This window comes from Lampetra planeri, chromosome 74 (assembly GCF_965212315.1).
Source record: "Lampetra planeri chromosome 74, kcLamPlan1.2.h2, whole genome shotgun sequence".
Lineage (NCBI taxonomy): Eukaryota > Metazoa > Chordata > Hyperoartia > Petromyzontiformes > Petromyzontidae > Lampetra > Lampetra planeri.
In genome coordinates, this window is record NC_136179.1 from 4,451,876 (window position 1) to 4,478,809 (window position 26,934).

The window sequence follows — 26,934 nt, forward strand, 5'->3', positions numbered from 1 at the left end:
ATGACGTGCACAATGGTGGTTTGTAATGTTATCGGATTACTTGCCGAAGTGGCGTGATGAGCAGTGGTTGTAATATGATTCAATTCCGGACAATATTGTAGTGTTTAAGTCTTCCTGTTGAGCTAAAGTTGGAATGCATCTTTAGTTAGATCTTTTCTCAACATTTTAAACGGGTTTTTTCAAGCATATAGCTTTTTTTGGTTGGTATTAATCGACTTTAGATAACCGATTGAAGGATGTACATTGATGACGCGTTCGTTGGATATATGGCCTTGACTTCAACATAAACGCACAGTGAACAAATGTGGTGAACTAATAAGGAAATAATGGGGAATGATTCTTTAGCGCGTTGGTATTCCTGGAACGGATATGGTTTGCATTGTATTGTAACTGTTTGAACATAGTACATAATACATTCGGTTCGAGTTTTGACTTAAAAATGATTGCAGATGAATAAAAACGTTTTTTTAACAAATGTGTGTCCGTTTATTTATTCATATCAACAACGTGTTTTAAGCGAGTTTCAGGTGAAGGATCTTCGTCACACATCTGCCCTTAACCGGCAGCATCTTGGCTGTCTCCCCATTAACATGTGTTCCTGGAGGGGAAAGGGCCCCATTATTTATCGATTCACAACGTTACGGTCACTAATCATCAAGTATACAGGGAATCCTGTACGCTAACACTTTGGTAGTATTAGAATTACACTGAGCTAGAATGTATGTTAAATGTAGATGCACATCGGGAGTCGTAAATGCGGCCTGGGTGGTACCAGATTTATAATCGCATCAAAATTATTACAATCGCACCATGGTCGTATTAGAATCAAGCTGCCCACTGTTGGTAGAATGTTCCATCTGAATGGCACCGAATAGCACTATACAGTGTTGATATTGGGCGTGGAGCCTTCAAGCGCAACCTTGCGCATTTTGACCTGGTTCTCGACGCCCGTCCCGCGCCCATGGTAGATTCTTGTGCATTTCGGGGCGTCAAGGGTTCGCACCGAAGCCTTGAAGGATTAGGCAGGTCCCTGGCTTCTTTTGAAGAATTTGACCAGGCTCCAGGCACCGGTTGCCTTTGCACGTGGCGGAACCTTGAGGCACCCCGGGCCTCAAGCTATACATTATAACGCTATACAATAACATTATTAACTAGTGTTATAGATTAGAACAACCTACATTGAAGTGTGATATTCTAATCGCATTCGAATTATTCGAATCACTCCGTAATCCTCTTCGAATCACACTACAGTCGTAAGTATGTAACATGTATGTATGTAACATGTATGTATGTAATATTGGGTTTGTGCGATTATTTTATATATACATACTGAATATTGCTATTTCTCTGCATTCACTTTAAATCGAGGACAAAGTTTTCCATTTATTCAAAATAGGCGCACAATTACACACTGAGATGCACTTACATATTCATGCATGAAGCACAATGGGCACATTACCCTTCGGTATGTTAATATACACGCATATTGTACCTTCCAAAATTAATAATCGAATGCAAATATCCTGAAAGACAAAGGATTGGATCCTAGGGGGGGGGAGTTATAAGGCGGCTCAGAAGCAGAGCTCAATGCCATTTCGAGAGGGAACTTGATGAGGTTGGACGCTCGACTCGTCGCTCTGCTGATCGCCCTTCAACCGCGAGACAACGCAGCCTGGCGAGCACAATTGCTGTGTCGACAGTTAGGCGACTTTGCGTCGGGAGAGTTCGTGGCGACATCTTCAGACGGGTTACAGACATCGATATACCGTGAATCTCCAAGTAAGTGTTAAATTAGCGGGATTTTTTTGCGTCTCGGTTAGACGCGAGTGTCGTTCTTGTTTCAGCAGTTAACAAAATCCAAAACTCAACGTTAAACATCCTTGCGGCCGATAGCGTACTTTTGACTCAATTACACCGCTGCTGTTACTACGCTCACATGGAGCAGAGAGGCTCTCCACAGCCTCACGTACACGGAGGCAAGAAGCCATTCCTGTGCCCTGTGTGTGGGAAGAAATTTGCAAACTCATCACATCTTCAGATTCATCAGAGAGCACACACGGGCGAGACGCCATTCCTGTGCTCTGTGTGTGGGAAGGCATTTGCACAGTCATCACATCTTCAGATTCATCAGAGAGCACACACGGGCGAGAAGCCATTCCTGTGCTCTGTATGTGGGAAGGCATTTGCACACTCGTCAACTCTTCAAGACCATCAGAGAACACACACGGGCGAGAAGCCATTCCTGTGCCCTGTGTGTGGGAAGGCATTTGCACAGTCGTCAAATCTTAACACGCATCACAAGGTCCACCATGATAGGAAACTGAAATCAAAAGCTGAAGTTCAAGGTGCTGCATTGAGTCCTGAAGAATTTTCCACCCTCCATCCCATGCAGTTGGATCCCGAGAGATGGCTGGATGTAATGGAGTGGCTCGACGATCAAACCGAGAGTCAGGGATGACTGAAATATAATGTTGCATGCGGTTATACCTATTAAGCTGTCTTGAGTACTTTTGTGTGTAATTTTGACCATTTTAGTTTTACAGTTTTTGTGATAGTTTAATGACGTGCACAGTGGTGGTTTGTAATATTATCGGATTTCTAGCCGAAGTGGTGTGATGAGCACTGGTTGTGAGAGGGTTCAATTGTAGTCGTTAAGCTAAATTTGGGATGCGTCCAGTTACATCTTTACTCAACATTTTAAACGCATTTTCTTCAAGTATATGGCTTTTTTTGGTTGGTATTAATCGACTTTAGATAACCGATTCCAGGATGTACATTGATGACGCGTTCGTTGGATATATGGCCTTGACTTCAACATAGATGTACAGTGAACAAATGTGAACTATTAAGGAAATCATGGGGAATGATACTTTAACGCTTTGGTATTCCTGGAACGGAAATAGTTTGCATTGTACTGGAAATGTAATAAATATTCCCTTCGAGTATTGACGTAAAAATAATTGCAGATTAATTAAAACGTATTTTTAACAAATGTTTGTCCGGTCTTTATTTTATAACGTTCCTAGCAAAAACATGTTAAGAGAATTTCAGGTGGAGGATCTCCGTCACACAAGTGTGCCCTTAGCCGGCAGCATCTTGGCTGTCTACTCGATTAACACGTGTTCATTGAGGGGAAAGGTCCCCGTTGTTAATCGTTCATCAACATACCAGTCACTAATCCCGAAGTATGTCGGGGATAAACTGTACTCTATAACATGTAAAGTGCAATACTATGAACGATAACACTAAACATTAAACGATTATAAACTAGTATTTTAATTTATAACCATATAAACGGAGGTAAGGTATTATAATATCATTAGAAGCATTAGAATCACAGTGTGGTCGTATAAGAATCGCACTCTGCTCATATGTATGTATAGTGTACGTGAAAGGATCGGATAAAACATATTTCAATTACAACATGGTTATATTACAATCACGATTTTCACTGCTAGATGTCATTGAATAACTCACTGGCATTGACTATGTATCTTGTATTTTCCAAAGGGAATGGTGTCTTTGCTCCGCTGCAAGTCTCCGACCGCCACTCTCCCATTGACATATTTCATTGCATCCTCTTAGTATCTTCTTAGGTTTTTTCGGTAAAGTCACGTAGAAAGTAAAATAAAATAAAAACAAAAATCTCGACGTTTCGGAGGCAACACAAGTCTCCGTCATCAGGTGGGACCGTCACAGCCAGATTAGCTGTATCAAGTATCACTTGATACAGTCATCAGGTGGGACCGTCACAGCCAGATTAGCTGTATCAAGTGATACTTGATACAGCTAATCTGGCTGTGACGGTCCCACCTGATGACGGAGACTTGTGTTGCCTCCGAAACGTCGTGATTTTTGTTTTTATTTTATTTTACTTTCTACGTGACTTTACCGAAAAAACCTAAGAAGATGATTCCTTGCAGTCACGAAAGCTTCAAATCTAGAATCCTCTTAGTATCTTTCACGCGACGGTCAATGGTATAGTGTATAGCAGATTGTATAAATAGTATAAAATTGTAATGTTTAATACAATGTATAACGTAATATACAATATCGTAATTGTATAGTGAATATACAGCAGTGTGGTATACAGTAGGGTGGGTAGAATAATACTGAGGGTAATATTATATCTTCTTGGCTCTTTCGGTAAAGTCACGTAAGAACCAAGAAGATGAATCCCTGCAGTCACGAACGCTTTAAATCGGTAATATTATAGTCGAAGGTATAGAGTGGTGTATAGTAATACAGTATGTAATTTAATGTTGGGTTTGTCTATGGTAGTATATAGTACGGGGTAGACCCGTGTGATGTAAGAGAAAAAAGTTTAGCTGGAAGCATATTCTATTTTTTGCGACATAGAATTGTAATGTATTACTTACTGTTAGTAGCTCAGCTTATTGGAGAGTATATTTAGTATACTGATGATACTATGTAGTTTATAATTTCGTTTTTTACGTGGTTGTTTATTAACTGCAGCTACATACTATTAACATTCCTTCTCTTTGTTAATGCTACCCCCATTCCCTCCCTTTGATGCTGCTGGTCCTGCATAATGCACGGGCATAATATGACTTTGAAATCCCCCGTCCACCTCCTACGCATTTCCCATAAATATGCTAAATTCCTATTGATATGCAAATTATTTTGTCAAGGCGCTCTTCTTCCCACCTCCCCCCCTCCAACCCAGCTTAAATGTACGCTCCAAGCTTGGTGGTGTTTCATTCTTCACCTGAAGACGGCTGCTTGCGTTGGGACCGAAACGTCGTGGGAATTATTTTATTATGTTTTATTTTATTATTGTATTACTTCCCTTATCTGTGACTTTACCGAAAGAACCAAGAAGATGAATCGCATTCAAATTTTAGAATAACAATATGGTCGTATTAGCATATTACTGTGCTTGAATGTATGTTATGTGCAAATGCAAATCGTTAGTCGTAAATGCAAGGGAGGGGTTAAGAGGTCCTTGTTTAATCCAGTGTTAACAATTACTTTAGCATACTATTTAAGGAAGCTATTGTTGATAAGAATTCGTCCGGACGTGGCACGTGCCTTGTTCTACTCGATCAACACAAATTAGTACAATGTCGGTCATACAGGAGTGTGATTTCATTCATGAGTAGTATTCACAGAGCCCCGATGACACTAACCTACCTAAAGTTATGGTTAAACAAAGTAATCTTGAGTGACTTAATTCTCAGCTCAGACATGATCATCGCAATCATTTCCAAAGACGTGTGGGGTCCTGCTCTCGCAGGACCCCACACGTCTTTGGAAATGATTCGGAATCGGAAGTAGCTGCGTCGCCCTCGAAATGTGATGTTGCTGCTGTTGTTGCTGCTGTTGTTGTTGTTGCTGTAGTTGCTTCTGTTGCTGTAATAAACGCAGGGAGGTGGTGTTCCGTGATGGGATGACGCCTTTGATTAAAGCCTCTGATCAAACTCACCCGATTGACGCCCTTGATCGTCGCATTTGATCAACTCTGATATTGTAGAGTCTCACATGTTAAGCTCTATCATAGTGAAACATTATATTATAACCTATGAACTACAACCTATCCATTGTAACGCTGTAAAAGAATATTACTTATTGGGTTTCACTCCCTCGTCGAGAAGGCAGCTCTCTTCCTTTTCTAAAGTTACATGCTAATTTCTCTTCATTCACTTTAAATCGAGGACAAAGTTTTTCCATTTATTCAAAATAAGCGCACAATTACACACTGAGATGCACTTACATATTCATGCATGAAGCACAATGGGCACATAACTCTTCGGTATGTTAATAGACATGCGGATTGTGCCTTCCAAAATTAACAATCGAATGCAAATATCCTGAAAGACAAAGGATTGGATTCTAGGGGGGGGGGAGTTATAAGTCGGCTCAGAAGCAGAGCTCAATGCCATTTCGAGAAAGAACTTGATGAGGTTGGACGCTCGACTCGTCGCTCTGCTGATCGCCCTTCAACCGCGAGACAACGCAGCCTGGCGAGCACAATTGCTGTGTCGACAGTTAGGCGACTTTGCATCGGGAGAGTTCGTGGCGACATCTTCAGACGGGTTACAGACATCGATATATCGTGAATCTCCAAGTAAGTGTCTATTTTAGCGCATGAACTCTTAAACGTGTTCGTCGTAAAATTTACGCGATTTTTTTGCGTCTCGGTTAAACGCGAGTGTCGTTCTTGTTTTAGCAGTTAACAAAATCCAAAACTCAACGCGAAACATCCCTGCGGCCGATAGCGTTCTCGATAACACCGCTGCTGATACTACGCTCACATGGAGCAGAGACGCTCTCCACAGCCCCACGCACACGGAGGCAAGAAGCCATTCCTGTGCTCTGCGTGTGGGAAGTCCTTTTCACAGCCATCACATCTTCAGAGACACCAGAGAACACACACGGGCGAAAAACCATTCCTGTGTTCTGTGTGTGGGATAGCATTTTCACTTTCAGAAAACTGCCAACGCCATCAGAAAACTCACACGGGCGAGAAGCCATTCCTATGCCATGTGTGTGGGAAGACATTTGCACAGTCATCACATCTTCAGAGTCATCAGAGAACACACACGGGCGAGAAGCCATTCCTGTGCCCTGTGTGTGAGAAGACATTTGCAGACTCATCAACTCTTCAAACTCATCAGAGAACACACACGGGCGAGAAGCCATTCCTGTGCTCTGTGTGTGGGAAGACATTTGCACAGTCATCAACTCTTCAAACTCATAAGAATACACACACGGGCGAGAAGCCATTCCTGTGCCCTGTGTGTGGGAAGGCATTTGCACACTCGTCAACTCTTCAAGACCATCAGAGAACACACACGGGAGAGAAGCCATTCCTGTGCCCTGTGTGTGGGAAGACATTTGCACACGCATCAAACATGAACAGGCATCAGAAGGTCCACAATGATAGGAAACTGAAATCAAAAGCTGAAATTCAAGGTGCTGCAATGAGTCCTAAAGAAGTTTCCACCTTCGATCCCATGCAGTTGGATCCCGAGAGATGGCTGGATGTAATGGAGTGGCTCGAGAGTCAACCAGAGAGCTCAGGGTGACTGAAATATAATGTTGCATGCGGTTATACCTATTAAGCCGTATCGAGTACTTTTGTGTGTAATTTTGACCATTTTAGTTTTACAGTTTTTTTTAGAGTTTAATGACGTGCACATTGGTGGTTTGTAATGTTATCGGATTACTTGCCGAAGTGGTGTGAAGAGCACTGGTTGTGAGAGGGTTCAATTGTAGTCGTTAAGTGTTCCTGTTGAGCTAAAGTTGGAATGCGTATGTAGGTACATCTTTACTCAACATTTAAAAGTTTTTTTTTCAAGTATATAGCTTTTTTTGATTGGTATTAATCGACTTTAGATAGCGATTTCAGGATGTACATTGATGACGCGTTCGTTGGATATATGGCCTTTACTTCAACATAGACGCACAGTGAACAAACGTGGTGAACTAATAAGGAAATCATGGGAATGATACTTTAACGCTTTGGTATTCCTGGAACGGAAATCGTTTGCATTGCACTCGAAATCTAATAAATATTCCCTTCGAGTTTTGACGTAAAAATGATTGCAGATGAATAAAAACATATTTTTAACAAATGTTTGTCCGGTCTTTATTTTTTAATGTTCCTCGCAAAAACATGTTAAGCGAGTTTCAGGTGGAGGATCTCCGTCACACAAGTGTGCCCTTAACCGGCAGCATCTTGGCTGTCTACCCGATTAACACGTGTTCCTTGAGGGGAAAGGTCCCCGTAGTTAATCGTTCATCAACGTAACAGTCCCTAATCCCGAAGTATGTCGTGGATAAACTACACTATAACATGGAAACTGTAATACTATAAACGATAACACTAAACATTAAACGATTATAAACTAGTGTTATAATTTATAACCATATAAACGGAGGTAAGGTACTATAATATCATTAGAAGCATTAGAATTACAGTGTGGTCGTTTAAGAATCGCACTCTGCTCATATGTATGTATAGTGTATGTGCAAGGATCGGATAAAAATTATTACAATTACAACATGGTCATGTTACAATCACGATTTTCACTGCTAAATGTCATTGAATATAAATACACGCACAAACCCATTATAAACTCATGAGATTATGAATCATTACAATTATTATAACAATCACAAATTGTGACAAAGAGAAATTCCCCCAAGGAAAACACCACGCTCACGTGACGAATTCTTAAACAAACTGCAACACTCAAGTGACAGAACTCAACAAATAAACGCCGCAATAAAAAAAAACAACATCAATGCACACATCCTAAAAACAGACAACACACGCACGTTCGTAGCTGTTAGAAGAAGACAACACCTAGCACCTTCAACTATACACATTATACAGCCCCAAAGAGCCAACTCGTAAATGGGGCGGTATATGACAGCCTTCGCTGCTGTCGACGGGGCCAAGCAGCGAGTGTTTAACTCCATTGTTTGAGAATCCGTGTCATCACCCGGCCACAGTGCCTTAGCCAAACTACTGTGTATTTTAGCAGTATATTTACGGACGCACTTGAAGATAACAATTCGTCTAGAAAAGGCAGGCGACTTGTTCTACCAACACTATTTCAAATTTCTATCCAAAAGAAGTATGAGTTCATTCATGAGTAGTATTCACTAAGCCCGGATTGCACTAACCTACACACAGTTATGATTAATCAAAGTAAACATTAGTCGCTCATCCCAGCTCAAACATGATCATACCAATTATTTCCAAATCCGTGTCGGGTCCCACGAGAATAGGGCACGTCCACAAACTCTCAAATTGTAAACTCACATTGCATACTCTAACATTATAACCTCTAAGAATATAACCTTTAAACTATGAGCTATACATTTCCACGCTTTAAAATAACACTACAAACTAGTGTCATAGTAAACTATAATGTTGTGAACTCGTATTACAGATTAGAACACCGTACATTGAATTGTGATATTCGAATCTCATTCGAATTCTTAGCTTCACACTCGTGAGTATGTAACATGTATGTAATATGCATGAATGTAATGTCTGTATGTAACATGTATGCATGTAATATGGACGTGCGAACCAAGGGTGGGATATGTGAAACGGAAGGTGCAGGATCAGGATGGGATTAAAATTATTTGAATAACACTTTGGTGGTATTAATATCAAGCTGTCCACTAATGGATGAATGTTCCATCTAAATGGAATCAAATAACAATATTCAGTATGAATATGTAAAATAATCGCACAAACCCAATATTAGCCCGTGAAATAATGAATCATTACAATTGCAATGACTCCGGACTCACACTGCAGAGGGTTATTTTATTTAGCCTTTAACGCGGTTTCAGACCCCAGGCGTCACGATATAGCAACGACGACGACGAGACAGCAACCAGCCAAAACAGCCCCAAACCTCGTTCCTCCCCCTCTCTCATTCTCGGCGTGAACCTCCGCCCACACTTGGTCTCGCCTTCCCTTCTCGAACTCTCTCTTAGTTGATGCACTGTCTTTAGATCACCCACCTCTATGACCTCTACCTGACCCCGCCATGGGCGGAGCAACTTGGGGGACATACAGATATGTATGTAAATTATCTGTTCAATCGAACCGGGGGTCGGATATGTGAACTGTGGGAAGGGGGGGGGGGGTACAGGGCAAGAATCGCATTCAATTTTTAGAATAACAATATGGTCGTATTAGCATTTTAATGGACTTTAATATATGTTACGTGCAAATGCAAATCGTTAGTCGTAAATGCGAGGGAGGGGTTAAGAGGTGCACGTTAAATCCAGCGTTAACATTTATTTTAGCATCATATTTAATGACACTGTTGTTGATAAGAATTCGTCTGGACGTGGCACGTGCCTTGTTCTACTAGATCAACCAAAATTAGTACAACATTAGTACAATGTCAGTTATTCAGGAGTGTGATTTCATTCATGAGTAGTATTCACAGAGCCCCGATGACACTAACCTACCTAAAGTTATGGTTAAACAAAGTAATCTTGAGTGACTTAATTCTCAGCTCAGACATGATCATCGCAATCATTTCCAAAGACGTGTGGGGTCCTGCAAGAGCAGGTCCCGACTACAAACAGCTTGGCAGCAGAATCGGAAGTAGCTGCGCCGCCCTCGAAATGTGATGTTGCTGCTGTTGTTGTCGCTGCTGTTGTTGCTGCTGTAGTTGCTTCTGTTGCTGTTATATACGCAGGGAGGTGGTGTTCCGTGATGGGATGACGCCTTTGATCAAAGACTGATCAAACTTAACCAATTGACGCCCTTGATCGTCGCATTTGATCAACTCTGATATTGTAGACTCTCACATCTTAAGCGCTATCATAGTGAAAGATAATATTATAACCTATGAACTACAACCTATCCATTGTAACGCTGTAAAATAATATTACCCATTGGGTTTCACTCCCTCGTCGAGAAGGCCGCTCTCTTCCTTTTCTAAAGTTACATGCTAATTTCTCTGCATTCACTTTAAATCGAGGACAATGTTTTTCCATTTATTCAAAATAAGCGCACAATTACACACTGAGATGCACTTACATATTCATGCATGAAGCACAATGGGCACATTACAATTCGGTATGTTAATAGACATGCGGATTGTACCTTCCAAAATGAACAATCGAATGCAAATATCCTGAAAGACAAAGGATTGGATCCTAGGGGGGGAGTTATAAGGCGGCTCAGAAGCAGAGCTCAATGCCATTTCGAGAGGGAACTTGATGAGGTTGGACGCTCGACTCGTCGCTCTGCTGATCGCCCTTCAACCGCGAGACAACGCAGCCTGGCGAGCACAATTGCTGTGTCGACAGTTAGGCGACTTTGCGTCGGGAGAGTTCGTGGCGACATCTTCAGACGGGTTACAGACATCGATATACCGTGAATCTCCAAGTAAGTGTCTATTTTCGCGGATAAACTCTTAAACGTGTTCGTCGTCAAATTTACGGGATTTTTGTGCCTCGGTTAGACGCGAGTGTCGTTCTTGTTTTAGCAGTTAACAAAATCCAAAACTCAACGCTAAACATCCTTGCGGCCGATAGCGTACTTTTGACTCGATAACACAGCTGCTGTTACTACGCTCACATGGAGCAGATACGCTCTCCACAGCCCCACGCACACGGAGGCAAGAAGCCATTCAATTGCTCTGTGTGTGGGAAGTCCTTTTCACGACCATCACATCTTCAGAGACACCAGAGAACACACACGGGCGAGAAGCTGTTCCTGTGCCCTGTGTGTGGGAAAACATTTGCACAGTCATCACATCTTCAGAGTCATCAGAGAACACACACGGTCGAGAAGCTATTCCTGTGCCCTGTGTGTGGGAAGACATTTGCACTGTCATCACATCTTCAGAGTCATCAGAGAACACACACGGGCGAGAAGCCGTTCCTGTGCTCTGTGTGTGGGAAGGCATTTGCACACTCGTCAACTCTTCAAGACCATCAGAGAAGACACACGGGCGAGAAGCCGTTCCTGTGCTCTGTGTGTGGGAAGGCATTTGCAAAGTCATCACATCTTCAGAGTCATCAGAGAACACACACGGGCGAGAAGCTATTCCTGTGTTCTGTGTGTGGGAAGACATTTGCACACTCGTCAACTCTTCAAAACCATAAGAGAACACACACGGGCGAGAAGCCATTCCTGTGTTCTGTGTGTGGGATACCATTTGCACAGTCATCAACTCTTCAAGATCATAAGAAAACACACACGGGCGAGAAGCCGTTCTTGTGCTCTGTGTGTGGGGAGGCATTTGCACAGGCATCAACTCTTCAGCGTCACCAGAAAACACACACGGGCGAGAAGCCATTCCTGTGCTCTGTGTGTGGGAAGTCATTTGCACGGTCATCACATCTTCAAGCTCATGAGAAAACACACACGGGCGAGAAGAAATTCCCGTGCTCTGTGTGTGGGAAGGCATTTGCACAGTCATCAACTCTTAACAGGGATCAGAAGGTCCACAATGATAGGAAGCTGAAATCAAAAGGTGAAATTCAAGGTGGTGCAATGAATTCTGAAGAAGATTCCACCTTCGATCCCATGCAGTTGGATCCCGAGAGATGGCTGGATGTAATGGAGTGACTCGAGGATCAAACCGAGAGCTCGGGGTGAAATATAATGTTGCATGCGGTTATACCTTTTAAGCCGTATCGATAACTTTTGTGTGTAATTTTGACCATTTTAGTTTCACAGTTTTTGTGAGAGTTTATTGACGTGCCCAGTGGTGGTTTGTAATGTTATCGGATTACTTGCCGAAGTGGTGTGATGAGCACTGGTCGTTAAGAGTTTCTGTTGAGCTAAAGTTGGAATGCGTCTGTAGGTACATCTTTACTCAACATTTTAAACGGTTTTTTTTTAAGTATATAGCTTTTTTCACTTTAGATAGCCGGTTTTCAGGATGTACATTAATGACGCGTTCGTTGGATATATGGCCTTGACTTCAACATAGACGCGCATTAAACACATGTGGTGATCTAATAAGGAAATCATGGGGAGTGAAACTTTAACGCTTTGGTATTCCTGGAACGGAAATGGTTTGCATTGTACTGGAAATGTGTGAACATAGGACATAATAAATATTCCCTTCGAGTTTTGACGCAAAAATGATTGCAGATGAATAAAAACGTATTTTTAACAAATGTTTGTCCGTTCTTTATTTTATAATGTTCCTAGAAAAAACATGTTAAGCGAGTTTCAGGTGGAGGATCTCCGTCACACAAGTGTGCCCTTAACCGGCAGCATCTTGGCTGTCTACCCGATTAACACGTGTTCCTTGAGGGGAAAGTTCCCCGTAGTTAATCGTTCATCAACGTACCAGTCCCTAATCCCGAAGTATGTCGGGGATAAACTGTACTCTATAACATGTAAACTGTAATACTATAAACGATAACACTGAACATTAAACGATTATAAACTAGTGTTTTAATTTATAACCATTTAAACGGAGGTAAGGTATTATAATATCATTAGAAGCATTAGAATCACAGTGTGGTCGTATAAGAATCGCTAATATGTTTGTATAGTGTACGTGCAAGGATCGGATAAAAATTATTACAATTACAACATGGTCATATTAGAATCACAATTTTCACTGCTAGATGTCATCGAATAACAAAAGACGGAATATATTTATATAAATACACGCACAAACCCATTATAAACGCATGCGATTATGAATCGTTACAATTATTATAACAATCACAAATTGTAACAAAGCGAAATTCCCACTAAGCAAAACATCACGCTCACGTGGCGAATTCTTTAACAAACTGCAACACTAAAGTGGCAGAACTCAACAAGAAATGCGCACGACAAAGCTAACAACAGCAATGGACAAATCCTAAAAACAGACCACATGCACGTTAGTAGCTGCTAGAAGAAGACAACACCTAGCACCTTCAACTTTACACATTATACAGCCCCAAAGATCCAACTCGAAAATTAGGCGAATATGACACCATTTGAACTTCCTACTTTCGTTCTCGACTAATGAAGATATTCTTGGCAAATACTATCGCTTTCGCTTGTGATGTAACTCCTCAAGTTCAAAAAAACAAAAAAAGAAATGCGAATTCCTCCATTATTCCAAGCTGCACAATTCAGGGTTGTGGACCGCTTTGAATGCTTCAATGTAATCGCAGTAAATGCGTCAGACCACATCAGGACACTCAACCTAGAGCATATTTGAAGCAACGTGATGAGATGGCTAAGAACTGCAAGCTTATTCTAGTGTTAACGATATTTTAGCAATATGGGTAAGTACAATATATGTACTAAGAATTCGTCAACATAGCAGGTGTCTTGTTCTCCGTAATCAACCAAAATTATGACAAATTCTATCATAAATGATAGATAATTCTTCAGTAGTAGTCGCTAATCTCCGTCACACAAGTCTGCCTTTAACCAGCAGTATCTTGGCTGTCTCCCCATAAACATGTTCCTAGAGGCGAATGGCCCCGTTATAAATCGTTTCGCAGCATTCTGGTCCCTAATCCCGAAGTAGACTGGAGATCACATGTACTCTATAACATGTCAACTGTAACATTATAAACGATAGCACTAAACATTAAACTACTATAAACTGGTTTAATAATTTATTACACCATTAACGGAGGTACGGTATTAAAATCTCATTAGAAGTATTGAATAGCACTCTGCTAATAAATATGTATAGTGTATGTTCAATCGAACAGGTTTTTGGGTTAAATTGCGCAAGGAAAAAATATATTTTGTTAAACCCGCCACATGAAAATAGTAAGGATTGTCACTAATACAGAACATGACAATTCGTTACTAAAGCATGTCTATTCAGGTCACTATTCTTCAATAGGGATTACCGTTGGCACGGCTATTTTAGTACACACAATCGACAGGAAGTACAAGGTCAATGGGTTCACTTAATTCGCATGCCTAATGTACGTTGATTACCATATACATTACCCAAACGGCAATGGGTACCCATAGCCATATATATATATGTGCATCCATTAACACCCCCCTCCCCCACTTCGCGCAAGAAGAGCACACACGTTTTGTCATCACATCTACCTCTCTATTTACGGAACGAAACAGGAGCACTTCTCCACAAAACTGGCCGTCGCCTAATGAAGATTGTTGTAATTACTGGCGAAACGTCGTACTCAGATTGTAAATGTTGTGGCTTGGCTCTCCATCACACCATTGTGCTGGACTAGTAACGAATTAGCATGTCCGGTTTACGTGACAAACCTTACTAATTGGGTGTGTGGGTGGTGGCGGGTTTAATGACACATTTTCATATTTAGGCGATTTATGGATACGGTATTCGAATCTCATTAGAAGTATTAAAATCGCAATCTGCTCATATAAAAGAAAGCTGACGTTCAATCGACCCGGGGGTTGGATATGCGAACTGTGGGAGTGCAGGGTTAGAATCGAATTCAAATTCCTAGAATAACAATATTGTCGTAATAGCATTTTACTGTGCTTGACTGTATGGTATGTGTAAATGCAAATTATTCGTCGTAAATGCGAGGCAGGGGTTAAGAGGTGCATGTTTAATCCAGTGTTCGTCTCGATCAACCAAAATTAGTACAATGTCGGTCATAAAGGAGTACGAGTTATTTCATGAGTAGTATTCGCTGAGCCCCCAGATACTAACCTACACACAGTTATGGTTAAACAAAGTAACGTTTATTCACTTAATTTTCAGCTCAGACATGATCATCGCAATAATTTCCGAAGACGTGTGGGTTGGTCCCGCGAGAGCAGGGCCTGGCTACAATTAGTCGAGCACCAGAAACAGCAGAATCAGAAGTAGTTGCGTCGCCCTCAAAATGTGTTGTTGCTGCTGCTGTTGTCGCTGCTGTTATTGGTGCTGCTTTAGTTACTTCTGTTGCTGTTATGTGTCGGGTGGTTGCTCATTTACTCATCACCACCCATAATTATCAACACAAATCATCAGTATCAACACCCATTATCATCATTATCACTATCAACTCACCATCATCAACCATCGTCGCCACCACCACCCAACCATCACAACCAACATTCATCATAACCACCACCAATCATCCATCATCATCAACACCCATAATCACAACAACTCATCATCATCACCACCCATAACCATCACCACCCATCATCATAACCTCCTCAATCATTACCACCACCCATCATCATCACTACCACCCATCATAATCACTACACATCATCACCACCCATCATCATTACAACCCTTCATAATCACCACCCATCATCATCATCATCACCACCATCCATTATCAAGAAACATCATCATCACCACCCATCATAAATAACAAACACACACAGCTACAAACATAGATATGTAACCTGACACAGAGGTAGATAACAGACACATACAAATGAACAATCTCATTAACAACTTAATTATAAAAAGCCCATATTACCACTGCCAGGATAGTTGCACACAGACAAATCCTTTACACAATAATAATTTACATGTAACTCAAATTCACACTTAGTACAACCACCTCACTCACTTAAATATAACTACAGATCAATAACTATACTACAAACCTGAATTTAAAACTAAATAAACCAATGGGATGGTGTTTATACGCTTGAAATGTAATTAATGAAATGCAAGTGAATAATTCCAATTAAACAAAAAATAACTACGAACAAATATGAAGCCTGAGGCCTAGGTATATGCCAGGCCTGATAGCCAGGCATCGCTTCAGTCCTCGCCGCAGTAACGGCGACATCAAAGACAGCACAAAGCGAGGGGGCAAATGTTTAATGTCGAACCGAGGACTCTGCTGTTTCCGGTGACGCACAACACCCGCACTGCACCACGTGGAGCGCCCGCCAAGCGCGTGGGGGCGGAGCCTCGCTGTAGTGACGTCACCTCTGTTACGTCATAGCCACGCCTCCACCCGCAGTCGAGAGGAATGAGCACGAGTGAGCAGCAGCAGAAGAAGCCTTTGCAGAGCGAATTCTCAACGAGGTGAGAGCATCCCTGTTGACGATGTGTGTTGTTTATTTGTATTGCACGTTTTGACTACAAACTAAAGCTTAATTATTTTTGTGTATGCTGGTATTTTGATTTTCTGCAACCAAATTAGGACTATTAGTTAGGTTACTTGGCATGCTCTGATATGTTACTGTTACTGTCATTGTTTAGACCAAAAGCAAGTCAACATTTAAAACGTTCATAACTGACCTGTTTAAATCTCATATAATATGATTAACATGTCTATAATGATTGTGTTCTGATTGCCTGCATAATTGTGCCCTGCATTGCATGTATTGAATGTTATCCAACACGGGGGAGGAGTCTGCCTTTTAGTTCAGACCCTAGCTGCTGCCATAGACGTCTCCTATCTGTGACGTCACAGCCACATGGGCGGTACCTCTGACATCACGTGACCTACGACGTCATTCTCGGGTTATAACAAATAATTTGTGTACGGTCATTTGACCCCAATGACCTACAAGACATAGGGGGGCCTTTATCAAGCAGTCGGTTAATACAAATGGGCTGTGCATCAACATGCTTGTCTGGATTAGAGGTTAAACATCACGGTTATGTTTGGCGATTATGTTTAATGCAATAGGCAGTTGGAATAAACATGTTCGCGTGGGTGGATGAGTGAGTGATCTGACGCACGCGTGAGTTGGAAAACAAGCGAGTGAGTGGACTTGTAAAACAAACGGCACGAAAGTGATTTGATTGGTACAGCGAGTGGTCAATATGGAATAATTGTGAGGATGAGTGATTCAAAAGGCTGATAAATCTCAGCGTTTTTACAACCTCTCCAGCCCCTCCAACATCAAACAGAAACGACTCCTTCACCACAAAACATGGACAGACAACGCAAGTGGGCTGATATCTTGGAGGACTATGATGGTAAGTCCCAGTTACCTGCATCACGTGGCTTTTATGCAGAGGAGGCAGCTCCCTGATGGGAAAAGGTAAACGGTCAAGGGTGGCAGACAGCATGGATTTAGAGCTGCGTTTCAGCCATATTGGTTTAAACGGGGGTCTCAACTTCATGAAATTAATGATCTCAACATGCTTACAAAAATATGACTTGTAATGTTTTACTACCATGTGACTAATGTTTCTCAACAGCAGGTCATGGTATGTGTTAAGAGGTAATTACAAGAATCTCAGAATTTGTTCCGTGAATCTCCACGTGCTTCGTTCTCTAATACATTACTCGTCTTTTGAATTAATTTTAATTTCCGTAGCCCGGGAGTCATGGCGCCAGTCGACCACGTGGGGGGACATTATGGATGAAGTGGACCCTTTCCCAGGCCAAAGCTACGACCATCCCTCCCCAAAGGTGTGTATGGGGGTCTATGGGGGTCAAACACCACATTCTCTCCACACTCCCACACTATTGCACCAAAACATCACTACACCTCACATCACCACACCATCTCTTCACACCACCACCAACTCAATACAATATACTCTTAGTTTTTTCGGTAAATTCACGTATGTGACTCTTTCTTAGGTTTTTTCGGTGAAGTCACATACGTGAGTATGAATCCTTGCAGTCACGAAAGCTTCAAATTGATAATCAATACAATATCATAGAGCCTCATAAAGCGTCAATACCATCACAAGGCACCGTCTCTCCAGAACATTCCACAATTTCACCTCTCCATATCACAACACCATCTCCCAACACCATCACTCCATCCCTCCATCATCACGTCATACCATGAGTTAATGTGCATGTTTTCATCTGTACATAGATGTGCCAGTATGCATTTTTGTTTGTGTATGTGCCCGTCCATGTTTGTGTGCCTGCGAGAATGGATGTTGTCCTGAGTGCACATGTCTGAATGGTCATGTGCTTATCTTCGCGTGCACAGAGGAGCATTGGGGAGGTGAAAAACTTCAGCGGAGTGAAGCGTCTCCAGGAGGACAAGCGCCTTGCGAAGGAGAAATGCCCAATGGAAGAGAAGCGCCCCAATGAGGTGAAGCACCTCGCCAAGTTGAAGCACCAAACGGAGCAGAAGTGGCTTCGAAACAAAATCCTCAACGACGTGAAATGCGTCATGGAAAAGCGCCTCCTTGAAGAAACGCGCTTCATGGAGGAGAAGCGCCTTCGCGAGGTGAAGCGTCTCAAGGAGAAGCATCTGGAGGGAGAGAAGCGCCTCATAGATGTGAAGCAGGTCAAGGAAGAGAAGCGCCTCATGGAAGAGAAGCGGGTGGAAGAAGAGAAGCGCCTTGTCGAGGAGCAGCGCCTCATTGAGGTGCAGCGGGTCGAGGAAGAGAAGCGCCTCATGGAGGAGAATCGCCTCTTTGAGGTGAAGCGTCTCATAGAGCTGAAGCGTCTCGAGAAGAAGAAGAAGCGTCTTGAGGAGAGGCGCTTTCGCAAGGTGAAGCTCCTCGAGGAGAAACGTCTCATGCAGGAGAAGCGCCTCGTTGAAGTGAAGCGTCAAGAGGAGGAGCACTTGATGGAGGAGAAGCGTCTTGTGGAGCAAAAGCGCCTCGAGGAGGAGGAGGAGCGTCTCGCCAAGATCGAGCGACAATGGCTCCAGACCGATACCACCAGCAGCACCACCACCACTGCCACCGCCACCACCGCTACCACCACCGCAGCCACATACTCCAATCCTGTGTGGGGCCCAATTGCTCAGAGCTTTGGAGAAGAGGGCTTCCAAGAAGATAAAGAAAACTCCGGAGTCGCTGAGCCACGGTAAACCAGTCTGCGTGTGCATCCCCTGTGTGTTTATTTTTGTCATTTATTGCCATGCTTCTCACGCAGCATCAGCCTTACTCGGTCACGAAACTTTTTTTCAGGAGGATCCTGCCAAGTTTGCTCGCATTTTGCAACAAAGTTGCTACTGTTTGCGATCCAAATTGAACGATTTGCATTGCTTGTGTGGGTTCAGTAACAGGGAGAAAGCTGCAGAACCTTCCCAGAACAGGTGGCTGTATAATCCACACGGAGCATGTGGCCAAACGTGGAAATCAAACCCAGGTCAATGTTGCTGTGACGCACAGGTGCTCAAGCTCTGTCGTGCTCTCAAAATTCACAGACACTGCAAACCCCACGTGTACATTCCGCTATACTGTGGACAGATTTATTTTTCATAATTGGTTTTTGGGTTAGACCACGTAACAAAGTGGACATATCTTCAGCATGTAACCCTCCATCCACCGTGAGATTTTCGCTGTATATCGCCTGTTTCCAGGCCAGCTGCCAAGTCGCCTTGTAATGCACAGCGACAGCTACCAATGAGAGGGGTGTTCAATTTAAAACGCGATGAGATGAGAGATGCGAGAGGCTCATCGCATGCAATGCACTCTGAGATGCCTTCGACGTCCAGGGAGGTGGCTCTCTCGACCACAAATCACTGACGGACACTTTTTTGAAATCGTGGATGTGTTGAAGCGACCAAATTGTCGTGTACTCATTCTTCACCATTACAGTTCAGATCTTGCTTCCCGCCCTGGCTATTATTGCTGCTGCATTGACCACACAGATCCACACCCATTTCGTCACAGTGGACGTTCAGGATCTCTACGGATGCCATTTGAAATGCTTAAGACATCATGTGCAAGGGGTCAATTAGAATACACATATAGAAACATGTCAATCTAGATTTGAAGTTTTCGTGACTACAGGGATCCATACTCTTTGGTTATTTCGGTAAATTCACGTAGGTATGAAATCAAATTAATTAAATCACGACGTTTCGATGGCCATGTTGTTATTGCAAGAACGTTTCTTGCTGTGGTTTTCTCACCTGATGATGATTGCCTGTGTTGCAATCGAAACGTTGTGATTTAATTTACTATATTTTATACCTACGTGACTTTACTGAAAGAGCCAAAATAATGTCACTTCAAATTATTCAGTTAAATTTGCACAGCAACGCCACCCACTACTGTGAAACTACAGCAGTCTGTGTGAGACACAGCTGCACCTATCTCAAGGATAGCCTGGCGCCATGAGAATGACAGCACCAATACTAAGCACACTCACTGGCCATGTCGTTATTGCTGTTTCTATTCAGCTCGAATTAATCCGCCACACATTCCACCGACGGACGATGGGGAGATGGCAATGTCTGCCGTAGCAGCAAGGTGGAACGATGTCGTGTTTGACAGACAACCATCACAGTTTTACCATGTCTAGTGGTGGTCTCCCTGTTACAGTTTGAGTCACAAACCGCACCTCTCCATAACAAAGGCTCAGCCTTTGTTATGCAGTCTATTCTTAGTCTTAAGCCTCACCTTACCATATTAATAAAAGTATGCAGCCCTTACCCCACCACCTCCAACCATTATATAAACGGAGTGGTAGCTTCTGCAATCTCTCATTTACTTGATACAGCTGTCGTGGCTGTGACGGTACCACCTGAAGACGGAAGCTTGTGTTGCCTCCGAAACGTCGTGATTTTTATTTTTTATTTTATTTTACTTTGTAATGTTTTTTACCTACGTGACTTCACCGAAAAAAACCTAAGAATATGAATCATTGCAGTCACGAAAGCTTCAAATCTAGAACGGTGTCGTGTTGTCTCTTCACAGATCTGAGCCAGCTCAGCCCTCCTCCTCACTCGTCCAGGCCTTTGAAGCGACGACAGAGGTTATGGAGAAGGAGGCGAAGGAAGAGGTGAAGGAGGAGATGATGGAGGATGAGGCAGAGACAGAGGATGAGAAATCGGAGGAAGAGAAAGCAAAGGAGGACGAGATTGTGATGGTGACAATGGAGGAGAACACGGAGGGAGAGGAGAAAGACAATACGGAGATGGAGGACAAGGAGACAACAAAGGATGAACAGATGGTCGTGGTGGAGGACATGGAGACGACGGACAAAGTGGAAACAATGGTGGTGGAGGAGGAAGAGAAGACGGTGGTGGAGATGATGGTGCCGGAAGGTGAGGAGATGAAGGAGGAAGAGATGGTGCTAGCGGAGGAGAAGAAGATGGAGAAGATGGAGGTGGCGCAGGAAGAGGAGGAGAATAAGATGGTGGTGGAGGATGAAGAAGAGGGGATGGAGGAGGATGAGACGGAGGAGAAGATGGAAGAGGTGCAGGTGGAGATGTACGAAAAGAAGAGGAAGCGAGGGGGCCTCGCTCGAGTGGCGAGAGCGATGGCCTCACTCCTCCGCCGCGTGCTGCTTTGTGGTGGCAGGTCCACCGCCCAGTAGGGGTGGTGGCGGTGGTCGTGCATCGGTGCCAAACGTGACCACTATCACCACACTACCCGCCCACCCCGTGATACTCGCTACACACACCACACGGGTCCCCAGAGAGACGGTGCCACTGTGACCACAGCCTGGAAATGAAGCTGAGCAGCAGATGCCAGGACTACAGCGGAGAATGACTGCTGCCAGGAGACCTCACATCACACACACACGGGACTATGCCATTAGCATAGCCGGCCCCACACTGGGCCCCTTCCATGCTGGTTTTCATCCAGGCGGTCCTCATGGGATGACCTTGCCATGGTTTCCAGGACATGGAAGGGGCAGCTGACCCAGGGTGAGAGAACTGGAGGGGTCTGGTGCAGACAATTAACAAAACCTGCAAGTGTCAAGTCTCAAGGATGCTCTGTTAAGAATTATGATCAATATAATTGTTGTTGTTGTTGTTACTATAAACTTCGTGAAATCGACCCTTGAGGATACAACATAACGTTGCATTGCTTGCGAGTGCTGCCTGGGTTTCTTTAAATGAGCCTTGGCTCGTGTGTGCGGTGTCCCAGCTGTGTGTGCGGCGGTACAAAGACAATAGACAACAAGAAACGTTTTGGGAAATGGTCATTATACATACAAGCGGTGGTGGGAAAACATATTCATGTGATTCGCCTTCTTCATAACAAACCGCCCCTCCTCTGCCCCAATGCTGCACTGCCCAATTGCTCCTCTGCTCAATCTGCCGCAGCAGTTGAAACAAATGATTAAGTATCTTAAATCCCCTTGCCTCTGTGCACCAAGCAGTGAAAATGGGTGCGGCACATGTGGAGGCCGACGTCCAACTCTCTGCTCCCCGTGAGCTCCACTCCCACCTCCTCTTCGGCCGCCTCGAGCCAGGCCCCCGCCGGTCGGGTGATCGCCCCCCCCCCCCGCACCAGCGCCCTCTCTGACGGACATCGCTCACTCGCTGGCTCACCACCGCCCGGGGTTATTTTCCACACGCACACGTACCCCCACCACACAAAAACGAATACGGAGGCGTGCACATACGCGCCCCTGCAGGCGCGTATTTCCCTCACAAAGGCTGGCGCTAATCAAAACGGCAGTATGAAAATGCGCGTGCACCTTCGGCGGTTAAACCCTAATCCGCTTGCACACAAAGGCTAATGCTAAAGGGCTGTGTGAATATCTGAAGGCGCGTGGTTCCTCAACGGCCAGCACTACGGTCCCCGGAGGACCCAGCAGCGTAATGCAAACACGCGGTGCAAACTCGCTGTGTAAAGCGCGCTGTGTAAACACGCACACGAGCGCAAGCGCGTGTAAACGACGGCGGCCGTGTGTGCTGCAGTACATGCACCCCACGTGCACACTCCAATCACTCACACCACCCCCACGCTGCAGCCCTGCGCTCGCGCTCACACCGGGCACACGAATCTCCACGCAAACGCGCAACACACAGATCATAGACGCTACGCCGAAGTTCTGCCCATACACATGTAATGTAGTAACTCGGCGGGAGACGACTTCACGGGTAACACACTCTTTATTTTATCAAACTTGGTTACAGGTGATTAACACCTACTTTCTATCTCGGGTGACAAACACCCACTTAGCTACTTGGCGACTAACGCCCACTGAGCTACTCGGATGACCAACATCCACTTAGTACTCGGGTGACGAACACCCACTTAGCTACTTGGCGACTAACGCCCACTGAGCTACTCGGATGACCAACATCCACTTAGCTACTCGGCGACTAACGCCACTGGGCTACTCGGATGACCAACATCCACTTAGTACTCGGGTGACAAACACCCACTTAGCTACTTGGCGACAAACGCCACTGGGCTACTCGGATGACCAGCATCCACTTAGCTACTCGGCGACTAACGCCACTGAGCTACTCGGATGACCAACATCCACTTAGCTACTCGGCGACTAACGCCACTGAGCTACTCGGATGACTAACATTCACTTAGCTACTCGGCGACTAACGCCACTGACTAAGTCTTCAGCTCCGTCTTCGGGTCTTCAACTGGGTAACTCTCGCCGAGTGCTCTCGCGCGTCCCCCTTTATACCCCACCTGCGGACGTCGCTGCGAGCACCCACTTATTCGACCAATCGCCGGGCGCTGGCTACGATCCTCTTTTCCCACATCTCATCGTGCCTCACCACTCACGCCGCGCCGCCCCGTCATCTGTCACTCCCGGCGCGCGCGTCCACACCACGCCCACAACGCGTGCCCAACCCCGCACCCCGCGCCGCCCCGTGATCCATCACTGTCACAGTCGGCGCACGTCAATACCACCACTACATCACCCCCTACCACATAGCTCGCAGCCGCCCCGGCTGCTACAAAAATATACAAACCCTCCCTGTGTGCCCCGTAACACAACACAACAACAAGAACAACAACTAAGCTAACAACACAACACGACGCGAACACCACCATCCGCAACCCTCAACCAATGCCACCGCGACAATAGAACAATATATACAAACCGGCGAGTGACAATAGCAATGTGTATACAAAAAAACTAAATGGAAAATTTTTTTTTTTCTTTCGACTCGTGCAGTGTCCCCTTTTCTTCCGAGCGTCCCTACAACGGGACATTACCCCGGCAGAGGGGAACACCGGGCGAGCTCGGTGTAGAGCACAAAAAAAAAAAAACCGTCCTCATGAAAATTGTTGAGACCTAGCCCGAGTCCGCCTTGCCGGTCCGTCGTACGGCACCAGACGCGGTTGAACGTCCGGTGGTGCCGGCGGTTCAGGAAGACATCGGCCAGGCATCGAGGACTCGTGCGTGCCCCGGGGTTCAGGCTCTCGACGGTCAGCAGCCGTCAAGCCCGAGGCACCTGGGGGTGGGTCAGGTGGAGACACGTGAGGATCAGCCTGCGACACCTCCCTCCCCGAGTCGACGGTCACATCACACGCCCGGTCGTCACGGCACAGAACGGGGTCACACGGTGCCGCATAGGGCTTCAGTCGGGAGGGGTGCACATACCAACGGCGTTTCCCCCATTTAATCTGTATACTCTGGGGCCGTGCAACCCGCACAATTTCCACCGGTCCCCTCCAAGGTCTCAACAACTTGGGGGACGTAGCCAACGGTGCATGTGGACAATGCAGCCAGGCCTTATCGCCTGGTTTCCAATCATGCGTATGCACCCTCCGCTCATGCAATTTCTCGTTTGCCATTTGCCGCGACCGCGAATTCAACCTTGCCCCCTCCCGCGCTTCAGTCAATTTGGCGATATTAAATTTGATGTGGTCTGCCAATTTAGATTTTGCACGTGGCTGGGAAATCCCCAGTTGGACGTCCATGGCCGGATCGGCCTCCCGCCCATACATAAGAAAAAATGGGGAAAACCCTGTCGCCGCATGAGGGGCCATTCGATAGGCCGCGAGTACCCCCGGCACCTGTAAGTCCCAATCAACCTGATCGTCGCAGACCTGTTGGCACAACATAGACGTAATCGTTCTGTTCAGACGCTCAACCATCCCGTCAGTCTGCGGGTGGTAGGGGGAAGTACGCACTTTCTTTGTACCCAACAGGTCGCACACCTCGCGCAACAAAACGCTCGAAAAATTCTTCCCTTGATCCGTCAGCAAGCGTTCGGGGGCGCCCTTGTCCAACACATAACCCTGGACAAAGGCGTCCGCCACCGCCGCAGCCGACTGGTTGGCGAGCGGCCATGCCATAGGCCATCGGGTGAAGTATTCCACGCCAACCAGCAGGAACCTATTTCCCCTTGGTGTAACCGGAAAGGGCCCCAAGATGTCCAACGCTACCAATTCGTTTATACGCGAAACCTGAATGGATTGCAGCGGTGGATTAGCTGCCAATGGTGGCGGTTTCCTTTTGGCGCACCCTACGCATCCCTTAAGAATATTCGCCACGTCGTTACCCATCCCCGGCCAATAATAGTCTCGCTGGATTAGGGCGAGCGTTTTGTGAAAACCCAGATGCATGAGCCGTTCATGAGCTGCCAGAACAACCCTACCCCGCATAGCAACAGGCACAACGAGCACGTGACGCCGGGACATGTTGTCCCACCTCATCAACAGGCCCTGTCTGCACACCCAGGAACCGACCCGCGCCTCCCCTTGTTCGGGAGCGCCAACTTTCCGACGCAGCGTAAGTAGGGAGCTGTCGGACATCTGGAGGCGGCCCCACTCAATGAGGGGCAACGACAACAGCGAATCCCTCCCCGTGGGGGCGTCCTCTCCCGGGGTGTCAGTGGCGGCGAGCGCAACTCCCGGGGTGCCGGCGACCGGGGGTTTGCACCGCGCTGATCCCAACAAACATGTGCAGTCCGTGCACGGCGGCAACCACGACAAGGCGTCCGCGTTTGAGTGCCGCAACCCCTTGCGGTAAATCGTCGTGAATTGGTAGTCTTGAAGGACCTCCAACCATCGGGACAATTGGCCCGATGGCTGCGCCACGCGCATAGCGTATTGTAGAGCCGCATGGTCCGTCCGGACCGTAAAATGACGGCCGTAAAGATACGGCCTGAATTGCTGTGTAAAAAACACAATGGCTAACAATTCACGACGAGTTACGCAATAGCGTTGTTCCGCGGGGGAAAGAACCCTACTACCGTAGGCGACCACCCGTTCAACCCCCCCGACCAACTGTGAGAGCACCCCCCCGATACCCGTATTGCTGGCGTCCGTGTCAAGCAAAAACGGTTGTGAAATCGGGGTAACACAAGGGGGGAGCCTGCACCAAAGCGTCACGGAGAGAGCAGAACGCATCCTCCTCCTCTGCCCCCCAGTGAAACCTCACACCCTTAGCCGTCAAAGCGTGCAGGGGCTTGGCTATGGTGGCAAATTGCTTGACAAAACGACGGTAATAGGAGGCAAAACCAATGAAACTACGAACCTCCGTGACCGAGGTTGGCGTTGGCCATGAGCTGACGCAATGCGTCTTAGCAGGGTCCGTCGAGATCCCTGAACGACTCACGATATGGCCCAAATACCTGACCGATTCCCGAAGCAGAAAACATTTAGCCGGTTTAAATTTAAGCTTAGCGGAACGCATCCTGAGGAACACCGCTCTCAGTCGCTGGAGGTGCTCCTCGAAAGTCCGACTAAAGACGATAATATCGTCAAGATAAATCAAACAGGTATCCCATTGGAGGCCCGACAAAACCAATTCCATGAGTCTCTGGAACGTGGCGGGAGCGGAATGTAAGCCCATGGGCAAACGGTTGAATTCAAAAAGGCCCCCAGGTGTCCGGAAAGCAGTTTTAGGTTTAGACTCGTTATCGAGTGGCAATTGCCAAAATCCAGAAAGCAG

At 45.4% G+C, this 26,934-nt stretch overlaps 1 pseudogene; it reads left to right on the forward strand.

Moving 5' to 3' along the window:
• Window positions 1-19,725, forward strand: part of LOC144737841 (uncharacterized) — a 59,255-nt pseudogene extending 39,530 nt beyond the window's left edge.
• The last annotated feature ends 7,209 nt before the right edge of the window (window positions 19,726-26,934 follow it).